Below are 17401 nucleotides of genomic sequence, written 5' to 3'. Positions count from 1 at the left end.
AAATGACAATTCTCTCATAATTTACTCAAACTCATGTCATCCCAGATGTGTATGACTTTCTTCTGCTGAACACAAACAAAGATTTTTAGAAGAATATTTCAGCTCTAGCAATGCAATGAATAGGTGTGAAATCTTTGAAGCTCCAAAAGCACATAAAGGAAACTTAAGAGTAATCCATATGACTCCAGTGTTTAAATCCATATATTCAGAGGCAATATGATAAGTGTGGGTGAGAAAAAGATATATATATATATATATATATTTACCATAAATCTCCCCTTTTACATTCTTTGTCTTGTGTTTTGGGCGATTTGCTTTGTCTGCATATCGCCACCTACTGGGCAGGAAGGAGAATTGTCAGAATTGGGAAATCGGTACAACATTAAAAGTTAACTGAAACGTTGTATTGCACTCAAATGAGTAAAATCTAAATTAATTTGTGCAAGGTGAATAGAAAGGGGGAATACTTGTAAGTGTTTAATGTTTTGTTTTGAGATTCAGAAGAGTTTCTGTTGGAGTTTTGGGGGTCACTATTTAAGGTGAATGGTGGAGCTGGGTTTAGGTGGAGGACTGAGGAATGCTCTATATTGCTTTATTCATTAGGCATTTGCTATATTAATCATAGCATAGTGTTTCACATTAGCATGCTAGTATCCACTGTACTATATAACAGAGAGAGATTACTTTAAGTTATTGTAACATTCCTAATTTAATTGGTTTTACTCAATTCAATTAAGGTCCCTCTACTTGAAGTATTTAATTTGAGATTGCATGGAAATTTAAGAAAACTCATGTCAAACATGTGAAACCACTGTCCATGATTCAATAAAGTTAAGCCAAAGAGTTATTTTGAGTGGGTTCTTCTTGATTACATATAAATAATTTATTATTACACTAAACAAAAAAGGACTTTTCCACATCAAAGAAAACTGCATGAGCAACATGTTTACTCACTTGAGCCTTTCATATGTTTGATTAGGCAGAGTACTGATTCCATAGCTGTTCTGCCTCTAAGAAATACACAGGTATTTGAAGTGGGCAAAAAGTCCTTTATTTTCTGTAACATGTTTTAGCCTAATTGTAATCATTCCTTCCATTTATTTGTACATTTGATGTACAAATGTTGAATTTGATGTACAAATGTCGGGGGTGTTGAAAAATGTTCCATCTGGTGGTTGGTCAAATGTAACAGCCATAAACATGGTTATACAGCTCCACTTTATGAAGCACCTGATGTAGTTTTGATCCAGTGTGCATAAATAAAAGCCTGACAGTGCTAAGTTTGTTGATTTTCACCTTCTGATAATATTATTAGCTTATGAAAGCGTGGGAATAAATGCAAATATGATTCAGTGTGACTTTAATAATAATGAACATAAATATGACCAACAGAGTTGCATGAGGCAAGTATCTAATTATATTTCATTATACTTGTTGTTTTACAGGATATATCATAATGTAATTTGAAATACTTTGTAAATGGATTTAAACTTCCAATAACCATAGGTCTGGATTCATACATTCTAACACGCAAAGTGAAGCGCGCTTATGACTGGACAGAAAGTGAGGCATAATTTGTATTTGATTGTTTGATTCTCTGACAACAATACATGCTCCGATACAGGACTTCTTTGAAAATTGTGCTGGTTCTTGATACATGCCTTGAAGCTTCAGAGTCATACGTAGCCAGAGGTGGGTAGAGTAGCCAAAAATGGTTCTCAAGTAAAAGTAAAATTACTTCAAAATATAATTACTCAAGTAGAAGTAAAAGTACAAACATAAATAATTACTTGAGTAAGAGTAAGAAAGTATCCAATTAAAAGAGTACTCAAGTAGTGAGTAACTCGTTACTTTCACAGTTGACATAATAGACGTTAACTCCCCAATATTCCATTACATAATTCACATTTAACACGTATTACAGAATTGTTATTATTATTAATGGGAATTCTGTCATCATTCACCATCATGTTGGTCCAAACCCATATTACTTTCTTTCTTCCATTCAACACAATATGGAGATTTTAGACAGAATGTTTGCCTGAGTCACTATTTCCTTTCAGTGAATGTTTATATATAAAAGAAAAACTCACAGCAGTATGTCAATTCTGTAATGCAATGCTTACAGAGATGACTGGTTCCACATCAAAATTTTATCGGCACTTAGAAAGGAACCATAAAGAAAGGTAAGTTAAGTATTAAGTACCGGTAGTAAGTGATTGTAGCAAAGCTAGCTTGCTAACGTTATTCAACTTGGAAAGTCAGATTTTCCAACTTCCTACTGGGAAAAGTGCAATGGGACGCCACTTGAAGTCGTAATTACAACATCAAATCATGCGGAAATGTTAAACTCCAATTTCCTTGAGATGCAGGTGTGTCACACAATCTTGTCGGCACCCAGGAAGATGTACTTTTATTAAATAATATCGATAAATTAGAAAAGTTCCTATATTACATGATATTAAAGCTTGTTTAACAAATGTTAGCAGAGTAGCAGGTGTTTCAAAACATGGTAAATTATACTCTCTTTTGATAATCGTACACCTGTTGCACAAATGCTACCATTGCGGATTGTTTATGAATTGGGTTGTTAGGAGACATCTCCGGTGACAGTCAAACACCTGCTCAGCTAACGGGGGTGTTGCAGTTTTGTTTCCTTTAACGTCATCTTCCAAACATCTGGCATTGGAATGCCTTTAGTCGGAGATCGGAGATATCAACATTTGAATCCGATTTGAATGGAATGCAGCATCTGTACCTAAACTCATCTTCACCCCTCACCCAAAGAGATTTAGAGAGTATTAGCCATACATGTTGTGTTGTTCGTTTCAATAACCAGTCTTTATCATTGCTTTATCAACTTTATTAACCACTATATCAACTACATCATCGCTCCCCTAAATCTCGCGATCTCTCTCTCGTTCACACCCCCATTCTTGCGATATCGCTACACTACATGCCTCCCTTTGTTAGTATTAGAGAACTTATATACCACCAAATATTTCAACCTTTGTTACTGTTACTCTGAACATAATATTTACTACTGCTATATTGTTTCAATCAATACTGACTAAACAGTTAACCAACATACTCAAAACATTTACATAATCATGTCCTTAAAACGAGCAGGTTTCTTAACATCTCTACCACTCCGGGTAGTCAAAGGTTTGCAACAGGAGTCTGGTACTGTAACAGAAGAACTTTGTTGCTCTTCTGTAAAATCTGTCTTGACCACTGTCTCTTGAGTTCCCTGATCACTTTGTTTTTCTGTAGGTTCTGGTATGCTAATCTCCAATTGAATGGGAACATGACAAATTTGCTTCACATTTCTCACAATCCTAGAGCCATCCTCTACATTGGCCATTTCAAATTAATTGTCCGATGTGTGCTTCAGAAGTACATAATGAATATCTCTATACTTAGAATCCAGCTTGCCATCGTCCATACTCGCCACATACATGACGTCTCACAACTTAAAGTTGTGTTCTTAGGATTGTCTTGCCATGTCTGCATACTGCTTAATTTATTAATTGTAGCTTTTATGATGACTTTCAATGTCTTTTGTTTCTCTTTTGTCAGTGATGAGACTAGGCAACTTAGTGAGCGACTCTTGTCCAAACATCAGATAGGCTGGTGTCTCACACAATGCGCTATGTGGTGTAAATCGATAGGCAAGAAGAATCTTTGAGAGATCTTCTCTCTAATTCCTTCCCTCACTTTTAGCTGCTTTGAAGGCTTTCTTCAAGTAATGATAGAATCTTTCTATTTTACCATTACTTTTGGAGTAGTAAGGTGAGGCCTTGATGTGCTTAACTCCACTAGTTCTCAGAAATGCCTCGAAGACTTTGCCGACAATCTGCTTCCCCAAATCGGGCAAATATTTTCATAATTTCCTTGGTAACAGTCTCGGAAGTTATATCAGCAATGACTATTGCTTCAGGGTATGACATGTAGTTATCTATAACAGTAAGTATATAGACATTCTGAATAGGACACACCAAATCAACACCTATCTTGGTCCACAGTCTAGGAGGTAGTTCTAATAGATGCAGTAGTTGATCTTCATGCAAGGGTTGATTTAGAACACACGCATTACAGTTTTTGACTATTCTTTCTACCTCCATATCCATATTAGGCCAATAGAATTTGCTTCGCAAGAATTGCTTTGTGTGAATTATACATTGATGTGTCTCGTGTGCAATTTTCAAAGCTTGCTGGACTAGTGCGGAAGGAAGAACTATCCTGTGTCCCCACAACAAAAGACCATCATGGGTTGACAACTCAGCTGAGCAGCGTTTGTATGGTTGTACATTTTCAGGAATTGTTGCAGGCCATTGTATAGTCTCCACTATGGAAATCAGTTGTGTCAAGGTAGTACCTTGTGTCATTGTAGTTGTGTCATTGTAGCTCTTTTAAGTTCCTCAAGAGTCAAGGCTTCTACATCCATCATATTTACAGACGTGTCCACATAAATTTTGTCCTCGGTTTCCGTTAAAGGAAGTCTAGAAAGTGAGTCTGCAACATTGTCTTTACCTGCAATGTGTTCAATCTTGAAGTCATAAGGATACAGTCTCAGTCCAAGTCTTTGTATTCTAGGAGGCAAAAGCTTCGACCTTCTCTGGATTGAGCATATAAATGAGAGGTCGATGATCCATTTGAAGAGTAAATCTGCCTCCCCACAAATACGCTTTGATGTGTTCCACCGCACATACTAGGCCTTCCTGCTCTATCTGAGAGTAATGCCTTTCTGTGGGTATCAGAGATCAGGTGGGGTTTCTGTATTGTCTCAGTCTCGATACACTCTGGTCTTGGTCTTGATTGGTCTCGGTTTAGGTGGTCTTGACTACAACACTGGCGCGCGCAGCTGAAGTTCCGCTGTTGTAAAAGTCTCATTCCATAATCTCTCAATAAATTACACATTAACTGAAATTACAGGACTGCCGCACATTGCAAAGAAAAGTTTAAAAAAATCACTCAAAATTTGCTTGAGTGAGAGTAAAAAGTACCCTCTTTTAAACCAATTCTAAAAGTAATTTTCCCCAAAACAATTACTCAAATAAATGTAACAGAGTAAATGTAGTGTGTTTCTACCCACCTCTGTCCATAACACCACTACCTTGTGCCTTAGGCCTAGTCACAGCAATGGCCATACAGCACTCTTGCTCATTTAATATTGCATTATTAAACAAGCTTGTCATAAAAAGGGTTGTCTCTGTACTGTATTTATCAACATTACCTTACTTCAATTATAGTCCCAAGATGGTTTTTAACCCACATTAAATGTGTCAGATAAATATTCAAGCGAATCTCTTTAGTATAAACCAGGGGTTGGCAACCTACAGCATGCGTGCTAACATTGGCACGCAGAGGGACAATCACTGGCATGCAAGCAACAGCGAGAGAGGAGTAGACTGTTGTATGAATATTAAGTCTCTTGCACCTGCATTCCAATCTTTATCTTGATGTAATTCTTTCTCAACATCATGCAGCATTTTCTTTAGCTGTAATGAATGTGCTTGACATAACAGTCCCGGTTCGCAGATCTGCTGGGGGAGACAGGCCCCCAATCAATTCCAAATTTCTTAGATCATCCGATAAAGATATTGTGTTGCGCGAGGCGAGGAGCAAAGGAAAGCTTTCTTGGAAGACTCACAATATATTCTTGTTCCCGGACTTTGCGAATTAGAAAAGAGAGAAACGCGCTCGATTCAAGGAGTGTAAGAAACTCTTGCATCAATGGAAGATCGCTTTTGCAATGTTTCCGTCAAAACTGAGAAAAGAAATGAAGGATGGCAGCAAAGTATTCACGTGTCCCAAACAAGCATTGTCCTTCATAAATACATTGGAGTGAGTAAGCCAATTGGTGTTTCTAATGTGAGTGGATTGACTCGCTGAATACGCACTCGATTGTCTGAGGAAGCTGGGCACCATTTTTGTTTCTGTTTGTAGGCCTAGTGGCTGGAGTTTGTTTTATGGAATAACACTTCTCCTTTAAGAAACTTTTGCATTGACAGAAAGTTGACGCTTTTGCACAGGGGTTCCTGGCCAGATTGAGAGTGGATACTGAGGATGGCTGCAAAATATATACATGCCCACACAAAGGATGTCTTTTATAAAATTGATGGACTGACATGTTTTTTTTTATTATTATTTTATGCGGCCTGTGAGTGAATTTGACTGTTGACCATCCGAGGAACAGGGATGCCTGTTTTGTTTCTTTTTGTGCTGGTTCTGCCTAGGGGCTGCAGTTTGATTTGTGCAATAACACTGCTTCGGAAAGTTCTGGATGAATCTGTTCGTTCCTTGTGCTTATGCCTCCTGTTGGCTGGAGATTGTTTTGTGGATATTTTTCTGGGATATTGGAATAATTATGTCATCTGCTGCACTCATAAACAGCCAGCACACTGAACACTTGTTTGTCTGTTTCCATTCGGTTGGAATTTGTTTTGTGGAGGATCACACCTTAGAGACTGTTCTGTGAATGAATCTACACATTCTTTGTGTTTATTCTGCCTATTTGCTGGGGTTTGTTTTACAAAGTATTTTCTGTTATGTAATTATGCCATGCAAAATTTGTGCAGAAGCACCGGACTTGAGAAATCCGATGGCAAAGTTGTCACAGGGGCTCTCGTAGGCGTACACAGATGTGCAGGTTTCTCTTCTTTCTGTTTGTTTGGATCTGGGGGAGGTTCGGGTTTTGATTGTCATACTAATGTGGGAATGTGGTCTTTATAATCTTGTTTTTGACACAATGAATTTTGTCTATTATATCAAAATGTCAAATGGTAATATGAGTGGATTATCTTTCTCCATGTGGAATGTGAATGGGTTGGGGCACCCCATAAAAATAAGGAAGGTTATTTATTTTCTTAAGCATATGAAACATGACAGTTTTTCTTCAAGAAATACATATTTCCTCGCAGGAAGCTGGAAAATTTGGGAAGATATGGGGTGGCCATGTTTTCTTTAGTGCTGGCTCAAGTAAGAGCAGGGGAGTCATTATATTGATATATAAACATCTACAATTAAAATCTCTCAAACAGATTAAAGATAAATTGGGTAGATTATTGTTTTAGCAGAAATTCAGGGGCAAAGGTTGGTTTTGGATAATATTTACGTGCCTAACTTTTGCCTCGACTTTTGCTTTTTTATTGATCTTGAAGAGATGTTGCAAACCACTGGCACCCCTCATGATATAATATTGGGAGGAGACTTTAATCTATTGATGACTCAGTCCTTGATCATAGTGAAGCAAATGTGTGTAAACCACCCGGAGCACTTCACAGGATGTGTAAAAATCTTGGTCTTGCAGATATTTGGCGACTTTAGAACCCATCTGGAAGGGACTATACATTTTTTACATTAGTCCATAAGATTTATTCTAGAATAGATTTTTTTATATATCAAAGTCCCTCATTTCATCTGTTGTGGATTGTACAATTGGAAACATCATAGTCTCAGATCACGCCCTGGTGAGTTTAGAGATGTTGCCACATACTGAGAAAAATAAATCATATAGTTGGCACTTTATTGTTTATATCGGGACCGTCTAGGTTACTGTTGTAACCTCTGTTCCCTGATGGAGGGAACGAGATGTTGTGTCGAGTGAAGCGACGCTAGGCGACTTCTTTGAAGGCCTCAGTTACCTCTGAACTTGAGAAAAGGCCAATGAGATATTGGAAGACAGAATTTGCATGTCCCTCCCCCAGACATACGGGTATAAAAGGAGGGAATCATGCATCTGTACATTCAGGTTTTGCACTAAAGAGCCAAGAATAAGGTTCGGCCATTGCAGTGGCCTGTTCTTTTCCAACTCCTATTCTTTCAGCGGGAAAAGACCCCATGGAGACCACCACCTGCCCAGGCTGGGGGGAGGTAAAGAGTGGCAAAATACGTCACATGGGTTTTCAGGCCACATATGGACATGGCGCGGTGGTAGATCCTACCAGCTTCGAGGAAGGAGTTGCTACAAACAAGGCGGCCGGGGGGCAGCGGGGACTGCCGGGCCCATCCTGTGGAGCACCTATTCCAGTACAGAGTAATTTTAGTACCCGTAGTGGGATTTTGAATTTGTGGACCAGAGGGCTAGGGAGGAAGAACATCCAGGGAGCACGAATTTAGTGGACTCTCCTGGGAGAAAAGAGCACACATGATCACCTCAGTGGAGGGGAAAGGCACTATGTGCAAGCGGAACACCCGGTCAGACGTTCCGCATTCCCGAGTTCTACGTGCTCAGACCTGAGAGAACATGGGACGAGACCGACTCAACCCTGAGGTTGTAAAATCTCGTATAGGTATTGGTGTTGCCCAGCCCACTGCTCTGCAAATGTCTGCTAGGGAGGTGCTGTTGGCCAATGCCCAAGAGGATGTCATACTTCTCGTGAGTGTGCTCGAACTAACAAGGGGGTGGGCATGGCCTGGGTGTGATAGGCCAAGGCGATGGCATCAGGCAAGTGTCGCTGAGAGAGAATGCTTGCAGGTCCCCAACCCTCTTGATGGAAGCGAGCACGATCAGGAGGGTCATCTTCAAGGAGAGGGCTTTGAGCTCGACTGATACTAGCGGCTCGAAAGGACCAGGGAGAGATCCCATGAGGGGAACAGGCATGGCCTGGGAGTGTTCAGCCTCCAGGCACCTCTAAGGAACCTGATAATCAGATTATGCTTCCCTAGGGACTTACTGTCCACTGCGTCGTGGTGAGCCGATATGGCGGCTACATACACCTTCGAGGTGGAGGGGGTAGCCTATATATATAAAATATAATACATAAAACAATCTCTTAAAAAGTATCAAGAACGCAATATCCATGAAGAAAACAAGTGTCTGTGACTCAAACTCAGTAACAGATTTATTGTGAACAATAAAAATATAAACCAAAAATTAAATAAAATAAAACAAACAATCAAAATGAACACATAAACATCATACACAATAAATAGGCCAGTGTGTGTGTTTGTGAAGGTGTATGGGAGGATGAGACACCCCTGCAGGAGCGCAGAGTGAGAGTCAAATATGAAACAATATGGGGCTGGTCAGAAAATCTCCTTAGCTTTCAATGCTGGCTCAATATCAACTCAGATGCAGAGTTCTTTAGTGGGTCGGCAGGCTCCGTATTCACTCTACAACAAACTTGAGTCATCTGTCTGGCACCTACTTATTCATGGGATTATCCAATCAGCCAATCATGTGGAAGCAGTGCATAAAATCATGCAAATACGGGTCAGGAGCTTCAGTTAATGTTCATATCGGCCATCAGAATGGGGAAAAATGTCATCTCAGTGATTTGGACCGTGGCATGATTTTTGGTGCCAGATGGGTTGATTTGTGCATTTCTGTAACTGCTGATCTCCTGGGATTTTCACACACAACAGTCTCTAGAATTTACTCAGAATGGTGCCAAAAACAAAAAACATCCAGTGAGTGGCAGTTCTGTGGACGGAAATGTCTTATTGATGAGAGAGGTCAACAGAGAATGGCCCGACTGGTTCGAGTTGACAAATGTCTACGGTAACTCAGGTAACCGCTCTGTACAATTGTGGTGAGATGAATTGCATCTCAGAATGCACATGTCAAACCTTGAGGTGGATATGTTGCAACAGCAGAAGACCACGTCAGGCACATTATTAAGACCATAGTGTTCCTAATAAAGTGTTAGTTGAGAATACATTTACATTTAAAAATTTTGCAGACACTTTTATCCAAATTGACTTACAAATGAGGAATACAAGAGAAGCAATTGATCCTTCTTTGATATAAAACACAAAGTTACAAATTGCTCAGAGAAGCACAAGTAAAAAGGAAGATGAAAGAATAAATTGAGGAAAGACAGTTATTACATTAGTGGGATACTTTTATGTATTGTTTAACTTTCAAACTATAACAGAACTAGTAAATGTATTGAAAAGTTTAATTAAATACATACGTGTTGGCCCTGAAATTAACATTGCTCATTATGACAGTTTTGGACATTTTTGCTTTTTTATATGAGTCAGTAGATGACCTGATTGAGTGAAACTCTTCCCACATGAAGTACAGTGGTATGGCTTCTCTCCAGTATGCACTCTCTCATGGATTTTCAGGTATGCTGATGTACCGAAACACTTTCCACAAAAAGAACACACATGAGGCTTCTCATTAGTATGAGTTGTCATGTGTGTCTTTAGATGTGATGCCCGTGTAAATTTCTTTCCACACTGATCACAGTTAAATGGCCTTAATCCAGAATGATAGTGCAGATGAACTGTGAGATGGGCTGCTTGTTTGAAACTTCTTCCACACTGATTGCATGTGAAAGGCTTCTCTCCAGTGTGACTTCACATGTGACTCTGAAGATTTCCTTTCTCTCTGAAACTCTTGCCACACTGATGGCAGGGGAAAGGCTTCTCTCCAGTGTGAATTCTCATGTGACGCTGAAGATCACCATTCTCTCTGAAACTCTTGCCACACTGAAGGCAGGGGACAGGTTTTTCTCCAGTGTGAATTTTCATGTGACTATTTAGATGTTCTCTCTTTGAGAAAATTTCCCACATGAAGTACAGTGGTATGGCTTCTCTCCAGTATGCACTCTCTCATGTGCTTTTAGGAGTCCTGAGTAAGCGAAACTCTTTCCACAAAAAGAACACACAAAAGGCTGCTCATTTTTGTGAGTTGTTATGTGTACCTTCAGATTTAATTTCCGCCTAAATTTCTTTCCACACTGATCACAGTTAAATGGCTTAAATCCAGAGTGATTTTGCAGATGAAGAGCAAGATGGGCTGCTTGTGTGAAATTCTTTCCACACTGAGAGCAAGAGTAAGGCTTTTCTCCAGTGTGAATTCTTGTATGGCGCAGAAGATTTCCTTTCTTTCTAAAACTCTTTCCACACTGATGGCAGGGAAAGGGCTTTTCTCCAGTGTGAATATTCATGTGAACATTTAGATGTTCTTTCTTTGAGAAACTTTTCACACATGAAGTACAGTGGTATGGGTTCTCTACAGTATGCAGTCTCTCATGTGCTTTCAGAAGTACTGAATGAGCAAAACTCTTTCCACAATAAGAACACAGGCAAGGCTTCTCATTTGTGTGAGTTGTCATGTGTATCTTTAGATTAGATTTCCGCCTAAATGTCTTTCCACACTGATCACATTTAAATGGTCTTAATCCAGTGTGATTTTGCAGATGAAGTGTGAGATGGGCTGCTTGTGTGAAACTCTTTCCACATTGAGAGCAAGAGTAAGGCTTTTCTCCAGTGTGAATTCTTATATGACGCAGAAGATTTCCTTTCTGTCTGAAACTCTTGCCACACTGAAGGCAGTTTAAAGGCTTCTCTCCAGTGTGAATTCTCATGTGTCCCTTAAGATCTCCTTTTTGTGCAAAACTCGTTCCATACTGATGACATTTGAAAGGCTTCTCTCCAGAGTGACATGTTAAGTGAGTGTTAAGGTTTATTTTTTTTTGCAAAACTATTTCCACAGTGAGAACAAGTGAAAGAATTGATGACTTTTGCTCTTTGAGTTCTTTTCCATGACAAACTATTTTCAGTCTTTGAGCCACTTAAAGGTTCTTCACCAGTCATGAATCGATCACATTTATGATCATGGTGTTTCTCCTCCACGTAATTCAGTTCTTGACTTTCTTCTTTTACTTCTATCGAGTCTAAAATGAACAGAGTACATTGAGACAAATGTGAAAAAAGAAATAAAATTAAACTATTTAATGCCAGTAAGTAGCAAAGTGCCTTCGTTGTGATCTTTGTTATGTTGAAGAATTGTTATTTAATTCTGATTAAGATTCTGGTATTATTTGTTTATCTGTAATTTTACTGCTTCTATGATTTTCTATTTAGCTGCCAGATCTAGTGAACTGTCATTATGAAGAATCAAGAATGGACACCAACCTATTTGTTCCTCAGTATCTTCATGTTTCATTCTGCATGGTGCTGTAATGTTTATGTCTTCACTCTCCTCTTTAAGCTCTTCTTTAATAAACTTCATTTTTGCAATATTATGTCAGACTTCAGTGGTTCACACTTGGAGTTGCTCCTCTTTATAAACTACTTTTTTCTTTCTTCACTTGTTAGATGATGGAAATAATCACAGCATTTATTGGTGAATTGCTGTAGGAGTGTCTTCACTGCAGAGGTGAATCATGATCGCTGTGTGGTATGGAGGAGCCGATCTGCAAAAAAAAAAAAAAAAGTGACCAAATTCCTTAATCTGTACAATAACACCTTTTGTAGAAAATCCCATTTCCCATTTTTCCACGAATAACCATAGCTCGGCCTTGTAAAGTACAAATCAACCAGATAAGGCTTAGTACCGCTGCAATTACACCGTGAATTAGTCATTAGCAACTTTACATCGCTAAGGGGCGTATATAACATATATATATATAGGCCAGAGCTGAGCGCCACAGAAGTCTCTCCCAATGTCACGACCATTCAGTTTGTGGCAGTAATGCTCGTTAAGCTTGTTTTGCCAATCGCCATAAAATAGATGAAGAATAACAAGCGCAAGTTCACCACCATATTTATTTTCAATGAGAGCACAGCGACTTCCGGCGACACGAGCTGTCGCGACCGTTGGCGACTAGATGTTCAGCGACGCGACAAAGTTGAGACAAGTTCAACTTTATTCAAATGAAGAGTGACTAACGGAAGCGACACCCAATAGGAGAGAAGACGGGAGAGCTCAAGTGATCCTTCTCTCTCTCTTAGCTCCTCCAGCAACGGAAAGATGGACGAAAGGCTAATTCTTGCTGTTAGCAATTTTCCAGTACTTTATGATATGGATATGGTATATCCAGCCACGGCTCTTGCACCAGCCGGTGGTACTCGCCGTGCTGACTCCGAGATTTAATGGTTTTGTGGACCCAGACAGACCGGCGTTTGCATTTTCGCCCCAGATAAACAGCCGCTATGGCAAAGAGCACGCCTTGTTTCTCATTCATCTTTGATATAAAGCATTTTATGTACTGATTCCATTTATATTTAGTCTTTTCCCTCCAAAATGTTTGCTTTTAGCGCCAAGAAAAGCGATTTGCTGTCAAGAGCAATGGAATGACATCCGTGAATGTCATTTCTAAACGTTACTAGGCAACCAGTAGTGGGAACGCCCACTAGCGACTTCACCGCCAGCCACTGGCGATCTGCAGCGACAAAGTCGCTGGCAGTGTGTACGCAGCTTTATGTCTGTGCAGAGTTGTTGAAGAACGTGCAGATGAGTGAATGTACCCAGCCACTTTCCTAGAATGCCCTGCATCAGAAATGCACTGGGAATTTTGATTTGCTTTGTCCAGATGTTTCAAATGTGAAAATAACTAAATAAAAATATGATTCACAGACTGAGATTTCTCAAGGCACTTGAGTGAGGACACGAGAGAGTGACCGCTGGTCTCTAATACTTGTTCAAAATTACCGTCTGCTCACTCAAAACTAGAGTTGGGAATAGTACGGAATTTTACGATTCCGGTTCCTTAATGGTTCCAGTAATTCTTTTAGTATTTTATTTTTTTTTTAATAATTATTTGGAAATGAGAAATGCAATTCTTATTGTATTTACTACCCTCTGCTGTCTGTTACCAAATAATGAGATAATTTCAGATTTCTACAGAGCAGATATAACCAATCAGAAATAAATGTAATACAGTTCTTGTAAAAGGTGTATTTACAGACTTTGAGACATAATTACAAATCCAACAATAGATTCTAACAATATTATTAATAAACAAATCTAAACTAACAAGAAATGTGATGGCATATTTCAGTATTTCATTTATTCTTTGATAAAACTAGTGTGTCTTTATTTATAAATTATTATATGACCAATTAGTCAGTAACTGTGTTGCTTGATTTATTAGAGACACAGGTCATATTAAATAAACAATGACAGTTCCAGAGACTGTTTAGACTTATGTAGCTTAATGTTGTACTTCAGGCTTGTGAGACTTCAACAGTTCTTATTTAATTTCATATTCATAACTTGCACATCAGTATAAAGATTGCTTGTATACTGGACTACAAATGGAAGCTTTGTATATTTCGGTATGTAGATTCAAAGAACAGACTCCTTTAAATAATTATTTTGGGAATTGAACTATACTGGAAAAGTGTATGTTTCACACTGTAGAGTCAGTAGAGGGCAGTGCTGCTGCAGAGATGTGCTGCTGGAAACACTGTCATTTACTGAAACTAGTATTTCAGGATGGTGTTCCAACTGCATCTGCGGAAAACTGCATGCTGGAGAACCATTAACGGAACTGAAAGTCATGAAGATCATACGATTCTGGTCATTTTTAAAGAATGGAGCCGGTTCTCGGTTCCCCACCCTACTCAAAACACATAAGCATCAAACAAATGAAGCGCAATCATTTTTTATCAAACACTTACGTAAGTGTAGAAAAATTACTGAAACGTAGCGGACATTAGGCTAATTCATATCTTTTACCTGTAATCTGACTGAATCAAAAATTAAGTTGTTGGAGTCGGTAATGAGTATGACCTCATCAGATTTCTAATGCAAACACTATTGCACCTATTAAACCGTTGACTTTAATGTATAATACATAATATGTACCTAAATATCAACATGATCACATACTTTGATGAACAAGTTTTTAACAATAGTTTAATAACTAGAGTTGAATCCACAAATTACACTGTTTTTTAAATGAAATTTTAATTAGTTTCTTACATATACACTGTAGCCACATGGGCGACCGTGTAGATGTTACCGTGTAGATGTTACACCATGGTTCAATATTTTATTATCCATGTGTATTGGTATCTAGATTCCCTGAATCCAGAATCCAAATAGAAAAATACCCTGATTTTTGTTTAACAATTATTCAATCAAATATTACAAAATAAGCACAGGTTTTATTTTCCCTCACATTTTTTATGAACATATAGAGGTTTTTAACAGACAACAGACAGTACTTACTTAAATGTAGAAATGAAGATGATTTGAACACATTATCTGGAAAAGAACTTTAAACACATACTAAATAAATTTTTGTCTGTTTGTAACTTCTGCTTCAGCTACTGTTTCAGATATTTTGGGAACTTGAAAGTTTTTTTTTTTTTCTTCTTCTTCTTCTTTTCTCATTTTGATGACTTCTGTATGACAAATTGTTTTTTAAGCATGTTATGTGCCCTTTTGGATAAAAATGTCTGCTAACTAAATGTTATTAAATGTAACCCTCCATATTCGTGTTCTTATGAGTTTAGCTTGTTTTAACGATTAAATCACCAAAACAATTATTTAATAACATTATAATCGTTTAATATCACAAACGCTGAATAATTTCAAGTAATATTACCATATGTTTATGTGTAAACATGTTATATTGTTTAATATATTTTAGTGAAAGCGCTGAAAAACAAACCTTTAATCAACTGAATCACAACAGCGGCGGAGTCCTTATGGCGTCACAATAACAACAACTTCATCTTGTGATGTATAATGGCGGATCGGAAAACCAGTTCATGTTGCATTACCGACACATACTGGACTGGAGCGTCAACGCGAACGGACAAATAAAAATTATTTCATTTTAAATATAAGAAAACATTAAAACATACATAAACGTAACCTGTTTGTAGTCTTGATGTGCATATGTTTCTTTCAGAAAGCAACGTTCTCCAATACTTTGTCACACTTGTTTCTTATCCAAAACAACTTCCAAAGACACGAACCCCAAATTGCTCCCAATGGCAGGCTAGCACCTTGCATGGCAGCTCTGGTGTCATCGGTGTGTGAATGGGTGAATGAGACGCTATAAAGCGCTTTGAATACTGCTACGGTTAAAAGGCGCTTTATAAGTGCAGACCACATATTCTGGATCCCCTTTTCTTGTAGTTTATACTTCTTTGTTTGTTGTTGTTGCCTTTATTGGACAGTTACAGTGAAGAGCGCAGTGTCAGAAATTAACTTGTCCATTAAGGGGCAATATTTACCCCCTTAAATTGACTTCTAGGGGCATTTTTATTTTATTTTATTTTTTTATCTGTAGCTATCTGTTCACTGCTGGGGACGATTGTAAAAACATTAGACATACGTATACCTTCAGTTTTTCAACATGTATGGTCAATGACCGATGGTCAGTTATAGTTTCCTAATATACAAAACAACTACCTGCCACATGCATTTGTCAATGTAATACAAACATAACCCTAACACTTAATAACTATTACTAATACTAACACATTAACGTTAATTACGCAACTACTAAAGCAAAATACACACTAAATACAAACTAAAAACTATCAAATTATTATCGGAAAGCACAATGGATTTTCAGTCAGCTGTTTAACGGAATTAACAGTAGGTCGCGAGACAATCACTTTGAAATTCGCGCCACAAGCTCATCGAGTGACAGTTTGGCTTGTGGCCAGTTCTGTTTATTTTGTAATGGACCTTTTTCACAGGCTGTGACGCTTTTCCGCAATTAACATAAATCTGGCAAAGTTTTATCTTTTTATTGTTGAAGAAAATGTTCACTTATAATTGTACTTATATTACCCTGGTAATAAATTACAAAAACAAAACAAAACAAAAAACACTGCTGTTGCTGATGGAGTGACTGTAGATTTGACATCTCTGACTGCCTTAATCCATCTCTTTATATGTTGAGATTATTATTTCTGTTTTATTCTGAAATCAGTAGATTAATCACTATTATTTTACTGTATTGTATGGACATACATAACAGAAAAATAAATAAATTGCCAAACAATTTAACATATTTTTTTCATAGGTTTTGAGAAAATTGCAGCATAAATTAATATTTCCTGTGGTCTTCCATGTACCTCTATGGAATACATTGCTATATTTGTGTGTTCCAAACCCGGACATTTTAAAAGGGTCTGTGGTCTCCAACAGCAAAAAAACAAATCCACCATTGTGTTTCCATTACTTTCCAAAAGAGAAAAAAAAAGAAAGATGTCAAATTTACAAACACTCCCTGTGTATTAGAAACCTCTTTGCAGCAGTGTTTACATATATGTAAGTGTTTACAAGCACCGACTGCACACGCTCGTTGTTGAGAGGTGCTGACATTGAGACTGAGTCTAACTCCATGCCGAGAAAAAAGATGCTCTGAACCGGGGCGAGCTTGCTCTTTTCCCAGTTGACCTGAAGCCCCAAATGGCTGAGGTGCATGAGCACCTGTCCTTCAGGTCTACCTCTGCGAACCAATCTAGACGCGGGGGGTCTGCGTCCAGCATGCCAGGACTGTTGAGGTGTGGCGGCAGAGTACCGTGAGAACGGCATTTGTGGGCCAGGTGACCCAGAAAGAGGAAATTGCTCTATTATTGAAACACGTGCAAAAAATACCTTTAACTGAAGGTTCTCTTCCCGGCCCTCCACTGGGGGACGGAGTGGTCTGTTTACCAACTCTGGAGCAAATGTCTCGATCTCTGGGTC

At 38.4% G+C, this 17401-nt stretch overlaps 1 pseudogene; it reads right to left on the bottom strand.

The window, feature by feature from the left end:
• Nucleotides 1-8833: 8833 nt before the first annotated feature.
• LOC127644897 (gastrula zinc finger protein XlCGF57.1-like) lies at nt 8834-15434 on the bottom strand (annotated as a pseudogene).
• Nucleotides 15435-17401: the final 1967 nt, after the last annotated feature.

The sequence above is a fragment of the Xyrauchen texanus genome, chromosome 6 (assembly GCF_025860055.1).
Source record: "Xyrauchen texanus isolate HMW12.3.18 chromosome 6, RBS_HiC_50CHRs, whole genome shotgun sequence".
NCBI lineage: Eukaryota > Metazoa > Chordata > Actinopteri > Cypriniformes > Catostomidae > Xyrauchen > Xyrauchen texanus.
Note: the sequence above shows the minus strand (reverse complement) of the source record. Positions and strands in the feature narration are given on the sequence as shown.